The sequence below is a fragment of the Ochotona curzoniae genome, unplaced genomic scaffold (genome assembly GCF_017591425.1).
Source record: "Ochotona curzoniae isolate NIBS_2020 unplaced genomic scaffold, NIBS_Ocur_1.0 contig_2754, whole genome shotgun sequence".
NCBI classification, from domain to species: domain Eukaryota; kingdom Metazoa; phylum Chordata; class Mammalia; order Lagomorpha; family Ochotonidae; genus Ochotona; species Ochotona curzoniae.
Window position 1 is genome coordinate 12,021,227 of NW_024465582.1, and position 10,491 is coordinate 12,031,717.

A 10,491-nucleotide genomic window follows, 5' to 3' on the forward strand; every position below is an offset into this window, starting at 1 on the left:
TTGTGACCAGTAAGAATAAATTCCTTTCTATTCCTTTCTGGCACTTGAGCCTTGTCAGGCAGACACTGCAGTGTGCGGCGAGAATCCCTCTGCAGACAGGGTAATATGATCGTGGAAGCCGTGTCAGTTTGAGCAATTCTTTTTGGTTTTGAAACTTAGCAGAAGTCTTATGGAGTGAGAGTTCTGCAGTTTTAAAACAAGATTGACCCAGTATGGAAAATATCTGTTAATTTCTGAAGATGAAGCATACTTAGAACATTAAAATTAAGTTTTATAATTCCATTTAGCATCCAAACACTTCAGAATGCTAAGGAAAATTCTAAATTAAAAAGAAACATGGTAAATCTTTAAGATAGCTAGATACTAATAAATAAATTTAATAGAAGTTAAATCAATGTTGAGAATGTATTATGCTCATCTGATTAGAGACCTCATTTTACAATGAGGTAAAATCTGCTCAAATGGATTATAGATTTTATTGCATTGATATACAAACTCTGGAAGCAATTTTGTGGAAATCCTCAGGTAACTCTGAAGTGCAAATATTTATGGCAATAGTGTAAAAGAAACTTTCTTATTGAATTAATAGAAATATGTGAATTTGGAATATGCTAATGAGTAATCAAATGAAATACTTTTTTTACTTCAACCCCTATATTTAATCCCTATATTTAAAATGCTGTCAACTAAAAGGAACACACACCCATGTTTGGATATTCAGATGTGAAAACATACATATACATGCTATACATGTCAAATGTATAAATACATATTTTTGTTTTTATTATGAAAAACAGTTGATTTTTTAAAAAAAAAACAGAATGCAAAATAAAGATCACAGCAAAGTCAGATATGATTTGTTGATTAAAACAGTATGATAACTGGGCCTGGACCAAATCCTCACCTTGCAAACACTGAGATCTCATATGGATGCTGGTCTGCATCCCGGATGCTCTACTTCCAACCCAGCTCCCTGCTTGTGTTCTAGGAAAGCAACAGAGGATTGTCCAAGGATTGGGGATTATTGCATCCATTGGAAAGAGAAATGGTGAATGGAAGATCTTTTTCTCTGTCTTTTCTTTTCTCTGTATAATTGATTTTACAATGAAAATAAAATGAATCTTAAAACAACAACAATATAATAACTGCACCACATGGTATCTGCATGCAGTGGTTTATTTCTGCTTGGATGTTCCAACAACAGTGCAACAGACATTTAGTATCTGCACTTGCTTTTCCTGACTTTAAGCATATTAAATCTGATATTTGTATTGATACAATATTTCTGATTTTTCTTTTAAGCAGATCAATTTGTAGTAATCTTTAATAGTAAATAATGGTTTTCTTTTTCTAGGTTCCCAAAAGTTAAAATCAGGCAAATTTATTTACTCTAATAAGGCCTGAGTAAGTTGTTTGAAAACAATTATATTCTACAGGGCCCAGTGCGATAGTCTAGTGGCTAAATTATTGCCTTGCACACACCAGGATGCCATATAGGAGCCAGGTCATATTCCAGCAGTTCTATGCCCTTGAAGCTCTGTCCTTGAGGCCTGGGAAAAGAGTAGAGAATGGCCCAAAGCCTTGGAACCCTGCAGCAACCATTGGAGACTTGAAAGAAGTTCCTGGCTCCTGGCTTTGGATCAGCTCAGCTCAAGTCGTTGCAGCCACATCACTTGGGGCATGAACAACTAGATGAAAGATCAATTACTTTGTGTCTCCTTCTCTCTGCATAGCTGCCTTTATAATAAAAATAAATAAGTCTTTAAATAAAAGCAAGTATATTCTGCAAATTCTAGATGGGGAATTTTGAAGTCAGCACTGTATAATTCAAGTAAAGTCTGTCAAAGCCTAGCAGACATTGATGATAAAACAACTGTGGAATAAACATTGGCTTGTTCACAAGGGCTTGAAGATTTGAAGAACTACTGAGTTGTTGGACTCAGCCCAGTAGGTTGTGGCTGAAGTCCTTACCTTGCACACTCTGGCATCCACAGGAGCACTGGTTTGTGTCCCAGCTGCTCTACTTCCCCTCCACCTCCCTGCCCTGGATTGGGAAAATAGTCAAGGATGGCCCTACACCTTGGGACTCTGCACAAATGTGGGAGACCCAGAAAAAGCTCCTGGCTTCTGGCTTTGGATCAGCTTAGCTCTGGCCATTGGAACTGCTTGGGGAGTGAATCAGCAGATGGAAAATTTTTTCTGTCTCTCCTTCTCTCTGCAAATCTGATGTTCTAATAAATATAAATAAATCTTTCCAAAATTAGGTGAAAAATAATTGAATGTAAACATGAAGAATTTGTTAAACAGCACATTTATTAAAATTATATTTTATATTATATTAGGCAGTATAAAACCAAACTTCACACTAATTTGTAGAAAGCAAAAAATAGATAAATAAATATGTAATAATATTGAAATAGAATATGTTTGCAGTAATAATCAATTGTAAGAAATTATTGTTAAGAGCAAGGATAGAAAAAATACAGAAGTGGGATAAGCAATGCTCCGAAATAAAAGAGATAAAATATTTTAGCAATTAAACCCAAAGGATGAAGAAATTATATTTTAGAAATATATTTTAAAAAATCAATATAAAATGGATTTTAGAAATTATGGTTTTCAGCTCTTATTAAATATTTCTGGAGGATTATATGTTTAAATTGTGTATATAATCTATTAATTAATAAACACATGCTTAAAGTATTTTTAAGAACTTATATACTCAAGAAAATAAAACTACGTCTTTACCCTTGTCAAGATGGTATCAGCAACAAATGAGAAAAGTCCCAGGGCCCAGTGCAATACCTCAAAGATTATATCTTTACCTTGCAAGTCCCAGTATACCATGTAGACCTTGGTTCATGCCCCAGATCCTTTGCTTCTGATGCAGCTTCCTGTCTGTTTCCCAGAAAAACAGTGGAAAATGGCCCAAAGTTTTGGGACCTTGCACCCAGGTGAGAGACAAAGGATTCTCCAGGTTCCTGTCTTCAGAGCAGCGCAGCTTCAGCCATTATGGCCACTTGCATGGTGAACCAACAGATGGAAGACTTTTCTATCTGTCCTTTGCCTTGTAAATCTGATGTGCTTTTGCAACAAATATAATTCTAAAAAACAATTTCTCAAACTTAGCAGGTGTTTGAGAAAGTAATAGAAGCTTAGAAATGGATGCAATTGTAGTGAATAGGAGGAAATAACGAGGTATTGCTGAATAAGCATAAAATCTTAATACTATAAGATGATATAAGATAGATGTGCTCTGGACACCTAACATACCGCACAATAACTTCAGCAAAAACTATTGTATTACACAATTGTTGCTGAGAGGAGTAGAAAATAACGGAGAGATAATGGATCTGTTAACTTGATTGTTGTGATTATTTCAACAACTTATGTTTGTGAAAACATTAGTCAAATGTCTTAAGTATAAAAAACGCACGTATTCTTAAAAGAAAAATGGGGAGTGACGAAACTGTGTGGAAAGAGCAAAGACAAATATTCCTCGACGTTTAACTAATAAACAAGAGCTGTTTTTTATTACTTGGTGTTGCAGGTTGCCAATGGATCTAAGACAACACTTACATTGCCAAGTAACCAGGGACTTTCCCATTGTGCTTGGCTTTAATTGATTAGCCTGACATATTCTCACTGCCTAACCCATCATCGAACTTCTTACAGGCCTCTGTAATTCCCTGCTTGCTTCTTAGCCCAGACAAATCAGTCTGAGAACAAAGATTACTTTCTTTATGAGTCATATGAATCTCCAGCGCACAGCACTCAAAACAAAGAATAATTATTCCAGTTTAAATAGCAGTAGATTCACAGAAGAGAGCATACATGTATCTCCAGGAATATGCACTCAATTATTAGAGATATTTATATGGAGGTAAAGGATGAGGAGAGAACTGAGAATGCTAATGAAAGTCAATTAGAGTTGTTTGCTATATGCCTGAAATAATTATGGAAGAGAACAAATGTTTTTGTGACCTGTTCAATGAGTTGATTTTAACCAGCTTAAAACAGCATGAGAGTGCAGTGTAGTTAAAAGATTTGTGTCTGCAGTCAAATGTGAGATATTAATAGTAATTCTGGATAAGGTTCACAAGTTGGTCATGAAAGTTCAGTTAAAGTTCATAAAAGTTTCCAGAAGTAGATGTAAAGAAAGTCAAAACTCTGCTTCTTTAACATTTTATTTATCTTGCACAGATTCATCATTAAATTTCCAGTGAGACAACAGGACTTTAAAAACCATTGCTTTATTTTCCAGTACTATAGAAGCAGATATTTAACTAAATATTTGACTAATTAGCTCTAAATTATTGCTAAGTTATTGAAATCATTACAAACATGTGTTATATTTACTAGAACATGTATGTATTATTTAAACAGTTAATTATTTAATTTTTCATAGACATCCATCAATCTGTTGAAATTACTTGCTTTATGAAGGATCACCAAAAAGCACTTTTTATAATGTGGAGTTAATTCAATACATAATATTTTTGAGAGTTTAGATCAATAGCGAGATTAAAGAAAATGCAGTTGGCAATGACATAAGACTACTCTCTCTTTTCACACTGATTACAAGTCAGAGGACTTGTGGGAAGCTCCCACTGTACTTACCACTGGCTGCTACACAGATAGTCATGGATTATCAGCAGGAACAGGTAAGGAAGAAATGCAGAACACAAACTCTAGGAAGACCCATGCTTATAGCTGACAGGGTCTTCTCTCTCTGATATCAGATGACGGAACTGCCTTCAGATCTACACAGGACAATATCCATACAGTATTGAATTCCCCGAAAACTCACTTGAATGTGAACATTTAGTAGTTCTTGGGCCTCCTATTGTCTCCATGACTGATGTCAAATTCTAGTTTGAATAATACTGTTCAAAACACAGCACTAACCTAAAACGAACTGTTGATCTTTAAGTCCTAGCCGATTTCCACCAACTAAGATGTGGCTGGTAACCACTTCGTATAAAGCCACACTGAGCGTGCATGACATTGCATGGGGAAATATTTGGTAGTTGTCAAGTATAAAGATGCCTTTTTCTGAGAAATTAAATTCCTTGTGGCATAAACATTTTGTTAAAATTCTTATTCAGATTACAATTTTAATGATTTGCCACAAAGACTGTTTAACATTGTTAGAAAATGTGTTTTTTTCTACTGAAATGTTAGCAGCTGTCTATCAAAATATGGAAAAAAGCTCAGCTGTAATGAAAAAATGTGATATTTAGATATAATTTCACTTATATGCAAATCCCTAAGATTCAGCTTGCCATTTACTCGGCTTGCCAGAAAGTTGATTAAATTTCATTATTTTCTTATGTAATCATTTAGTTCTTATATAATCATGTACTTCTATGATTAACTTTCACAATTATTTTTCTGCAGTAACTCAAACAAAATTGCAATGAATTTACATTATTTTTCGCATGTATTCTGTGATACAAGAAAAATGTCATTTAATTAATAAAAATTAGATCCAAATATTTTTATCATGCATAAATCTTATTTATATTTAGTAAAGGCCTTGCCATCATTGGATGTTTTTCTATTAGAAACTTGACAAATGCCTTGTAACCATAGAAATGATTTGTGAGACAGCAGGAGTAGCCAAAAGAGATGAAATTAATGTGTTAGATTTAGTGTTCACACAGCATGCTTTACTTTAATTGATTACTTTATGACCAAACCTAAATTACTAATATAAGTGCTGATAGAAGAAAATGAATTTTTAATAAAACACCCTTTGTAACATAGCAGCAGATTAATCTAAGTAAGAAAAGCCATCATTTGCAATAAGCTTTTTAGGGCTACTTTGATATCTTGAATACAAGCAAGGTTAAAGAGCTTATAAATACAAAAAGAGTTGGGTAAGTAGAAATGGTTTAACATAAAGTGTCTGTAAATTAACTTTGAATTATGATGCATTTACATTTTAACATTAAGTAACATATTGAATTTGAGAAGAAGTGACGATAAATCGTTTCTATTTGTTATACTGCAAAAGGATCATTTATCAACGGGTATTTAAAATAAAACAGTTTCAATAAAATCACAGAATGAGTAACTGAAAATGATTCATTTACAAACCACAATGGTAGAGTTCACTAATGCTTATGTATAGATAATATGAGTTAAAATAATTATCAGATAATGTACATTTAAGCCCATAGTTATCATTTTAATCATCATCATCTTCATCATTGTTTCATAATGCACATAAAATGAAGGTTTCAGAGTAAAAATCAAATGACTCTCACTCTGTGTCTCATGCTTACAAAGCAGCAGCAACAAAAACCTCCCTAATTATGTAACCAAGAAAATGTCTGTTATGATGATAGTAGGAATGCAAACAAGGGAATATTACAGACCAAATCAAGAAGGGAGGGTGGAAGTTAGCACATATGAAGGTAAGCCAGCACATGGGAGAGCTGAATTCCATATCAGAGTGTTCGGATCAAGTCCTATCCTGTCTCTTCCAATCGTGTTTCCTGCCAAATACTTTGTTCCTTGGCACGTATGTGGTCTACACAGACAGAATTCCTCATTTCTGGTCCCCGACTTTGGCCTGGCCTATGCAGGTAACTGGGGACTAAACAGCACTTGAAACATTTGTCCTTCTGTCTCTTGCTCTGTCTGTTCTAACCCTGTCTCTCACTACTTCGGTGTCTTTCAAAATACAAACAAACAGAAAAAGACTAACTAAATAAAAATCTTTTTTTTTTCAAAATGGGAAACATTTAAGCATTTTTAGAACAGTATCTCATACTAGCCGAATGTGACCCAGACTCAATGGACACATACCTATTGTAGCCACGCAGTGCTCTCCCACCCCCACCCCCGAGGACCTGTATTTGGCTTGATGCTCTATTCTTAGCTTCTGGAAATTCTGAACAATTCTCAGAGGATCCTGACTTTTCATTTTTGCCATGCTGCACAAATCCTATACCTAGTTCTGAATGCATATAGCCGTAGTGTTAACTCGGAGTGTGACACGAATGAGCAAAGTCAGCGGGTCTGAGTCCAGACAAAATGATGGGGAGGTTTTCTGACCACGAAACGTGAGGCATTCACTTCAAGAACATCTGGAAGAGCATAGCTCTTCTCTAGAACTCTGAAGTCCATGACCTCACCTTCCTCCTTTCTAATACAACCTTGCTCTGCTGAGTATGTACTCACTAGCACAACAGAGAAGAAACCCTTCCTGATGTGATGAAAGAAAACAAACAAGAAAAAGTACTGTAAGTACTTACCAAGTGCAAGTATTACCCAAGGCAAAGTCGAGCAGAAAGTGGCCTAAATATAAACAGAAATATTTTGGAATGAAAACTTACTATCCACCAAGAATAATTGTGTGATTACCAAGCAATTTGAGTCTCCTAAGAATATGATTAATTGGATTTTAAAATGTAATTGGAGATCTTTAATTCATGTCTAAAAATTATGTGAAGTCCTCAGAAAAATTATAAACGATATAGATTTTTAAGAACACAATTAACAAGATGGATTTAATGTGTTTATGTGGAAATTGATGAAGTAGACCAAATAGATATGCAAAAAACTCCCCAGTTCCCATAAAGCTTTCACAATTGTTATTCTCCTGGCAATAAATATACTGTAAAAATAATAAAAATATCAATAGCATACATTACCTAGTTTCTGTTCACTTAGGAAATTAACCAATTTAATTTCACAATCAGAACCAGTAGCCAAACCAAATTTCTCAAAGAGGAAATACAAATAACAATGACATTTTAGGAATGAAATATTTGTTAAACAAAACAGCTATACACTTAAAATTTTATTTTAAATGAACTTGAGAAACCACAAATGTTGTTTTCGTATTAGTTACAAAAAATAAATAAAAATTATTCAATTCTTAAATTTCAATATATTTCTAAAGAAAAATGGAAAAAAGTAAACAATTAGAAATGAACTTTATTCAATATGTATACTATATACTAACACTGCTGTACCAGTTTCCCAGAGAGACAGAAATGACAGGCATATATTTATTTTTGTATATATTTATTTATGTATGTAGATGCATTTATACATATACACATGTGTGAATATATATGTATATATGCATATATAATTTCAAATATTTCGATATGAACAGGTGTATTATGAAGACTTGACTTCTGTAGTTACGGAGGTAAGAAACTCCACAATCTAGCACATAAAACCTGGAAAATGCAGGTATAATTTCCATTCCCTATGCCCAATATCTTGCAACTAGGATCCTGACGGAAAATTCTTACCTCATACAGGTACACAGAATGCCAGTTCTTCCATGAGCTTTTTACTGTATTCGATTCTCATTGTTAGACAATGCCCACTCAGAATGAAGACACCAACCTGCTTTGCCTCACTTGGCCATCTCTTTTAGGAAAATCTCTTTTAGGAAAACCCTTGAAACATAACCACAAAATATTGGTGATTCCATAGCCCAATGAAGTTTTGAGTGTAAGAATTGACCATTACAGATCCACACTTCTCAACTCGGTCCCCGATTATCTCCTTAAAGCATGATTTGGAAAAAAAAAAAGAAACAAATCAAAGCGAAACAAATCATAACTGCAAGGTCATAGTGTGCTCTCACATGAAGGGCTGGTCTATGCGGAACCAAATGCAAGACATCCACTTCTCTCTTTTAGGTCACTTGCCCTTTGCCTGTTCTTGACATTTCTAACTTCATTAGCTCCAACTTTATTATCTCTTTGACTTTAGTAACACATGATAATGTTGCTTCATTTATTGGCCAAGCTTTCACTTGTGAAGGGTTTGAATCATTAGTTCTTCAGCAACTAAGACTTCCAGTTCAGCAAAACAACTTTGTACATGAGTTGGATGTGTTTTATTTATTTGTTTGTTTATTTTGCAAATGTGTCATTACAGGTTTCAGTGAGCATACAACGGGGATGTCAAGGCACTAATTCCTACACTCCTGTGTCATGGCTATGACAGTCTGTATTTTGGACTGTGAGTGCAAGTATGTCCAATTGTCTGGAGATCATTATCCTGTCTGTGCAAGGAGCTGCCATTTAGCCTCACTGTAATTGAGTCTATAAAAGGCCATCCTGCCATTTCATCAAGAAGCAGCTTCACCGTGTTGGGGACCACAGTGAGAGTCGTTCCAGGGGAATGGACCCGTCACCACATGTCTGAGTCTGTGGCATGAGTTTCTTAACCAGAACCAGTGTGGAGAAGAAGCACAGTTGTGAGATAAGGCCTTTGTAAATTCATAGATGATGAATTTTTGAAGGGTAATAGATGCAGTCTTTGGTTCTACTTTACGTACAAAGTGTATGTACAAAGAGAAGCTGCTAAAGATGAAATACATTTGCAGTTATATAATAGAGGTTAAGTGAGCAATACAAAATTGGCATTGGACTATTCCTATGTCAATATCACATAGATAATAGTAGTGTAGTTTTGCAAGGTGACTTGCCAGGAAGCATTATCTGCACAAACAGAACAGAATTCATATTTAACAATACTAGGTTGTTGATTTTTCTTGCAATTCAGTGACATTCATAATGACATACCTCTTTCATAGTCATTGTTGCTACCTAAGTGGTGTTTAAAATTTCATTAAACAGGTGATACAAGCATGTTACATCATTTTGTGTATTTATGGGGATGAATGAATGATGGAAATCATATTTTGTTTCAAAGCATAGAGAACACCCCTACAAAATAAGTAAGGTACATCAGTTAAGAATATCACACAATAGTAGCTTAATACATGTCCTTTTTTATACAAGCAATAATTGCCCACAACATTTTGCCTTGATTGTCATCAAAGATAAAAAAAGAAAAATCTACTCACACTGAAAGGTGGCAAAAAATGTTAATATATTGCTCATGTGTTGTTGACACCATGTACCATTTCTTACAAAATGAAGAATGACAAATTGCAAATTACATGACCTGTGAAATACACAATCATTTACCACAAGCCTCCCTTCGAGGTTTTTATATAGTAGGATAAATAGTCTGTCAGAAGAAGAAAGAAGTGACTTATAAAACTGCCAGCTACTTGACTGGCAGGTTTTTATATGGACATTTTTTTTTTCTTTTTGGATGAGAATGTGGAGTTATAAATGTTCATGAGCACTAATTCTAAAGCTATACAGAGAAAAATACATGCAGAAAATAATGTCTGTTTTGAAAATGTGATGTTAACACACAATGTGAGTCATCATATATACGGAGAGGAAGAGACAAAAATTCATATAAGGAATGAATTTAGACATTATGTTTCTATTCTGGAAATCAAGTGAAGAAGAAAAATCATCTTGCAATTTGGAATAGGGGACAGACTAATAGATTCGTTTTTAATTATTTTTTTTAAAAAACTTCAGTAAAATTTATGACTTTGGGAATTCAATGACAATTGAAGAAAAAATGAAACTTGAAAGATGAAAGAGCACAGGTAACTATAGATGTCACTATGACTTCCAAGTTATTTTG

General features: G+C 34.3%; 1 non-coding gene across 1 annotated transcript; it reads left to right on the forward strand.

The window, feature by feature from the left end:
* Positions 1-1,146: 1,146 nt before the first annotated feature.
* Positions 1,147-1,282, forward strand: LOC121154708. The gene has a single exon (XR_005883594.1). It is a non-coding gene; the product is annotated as a small nucleolar RNA SNORA8 (small nucleolar RNA).
* Positions 1,283-10,491: the final 9,209 nt, after the last annotated feature.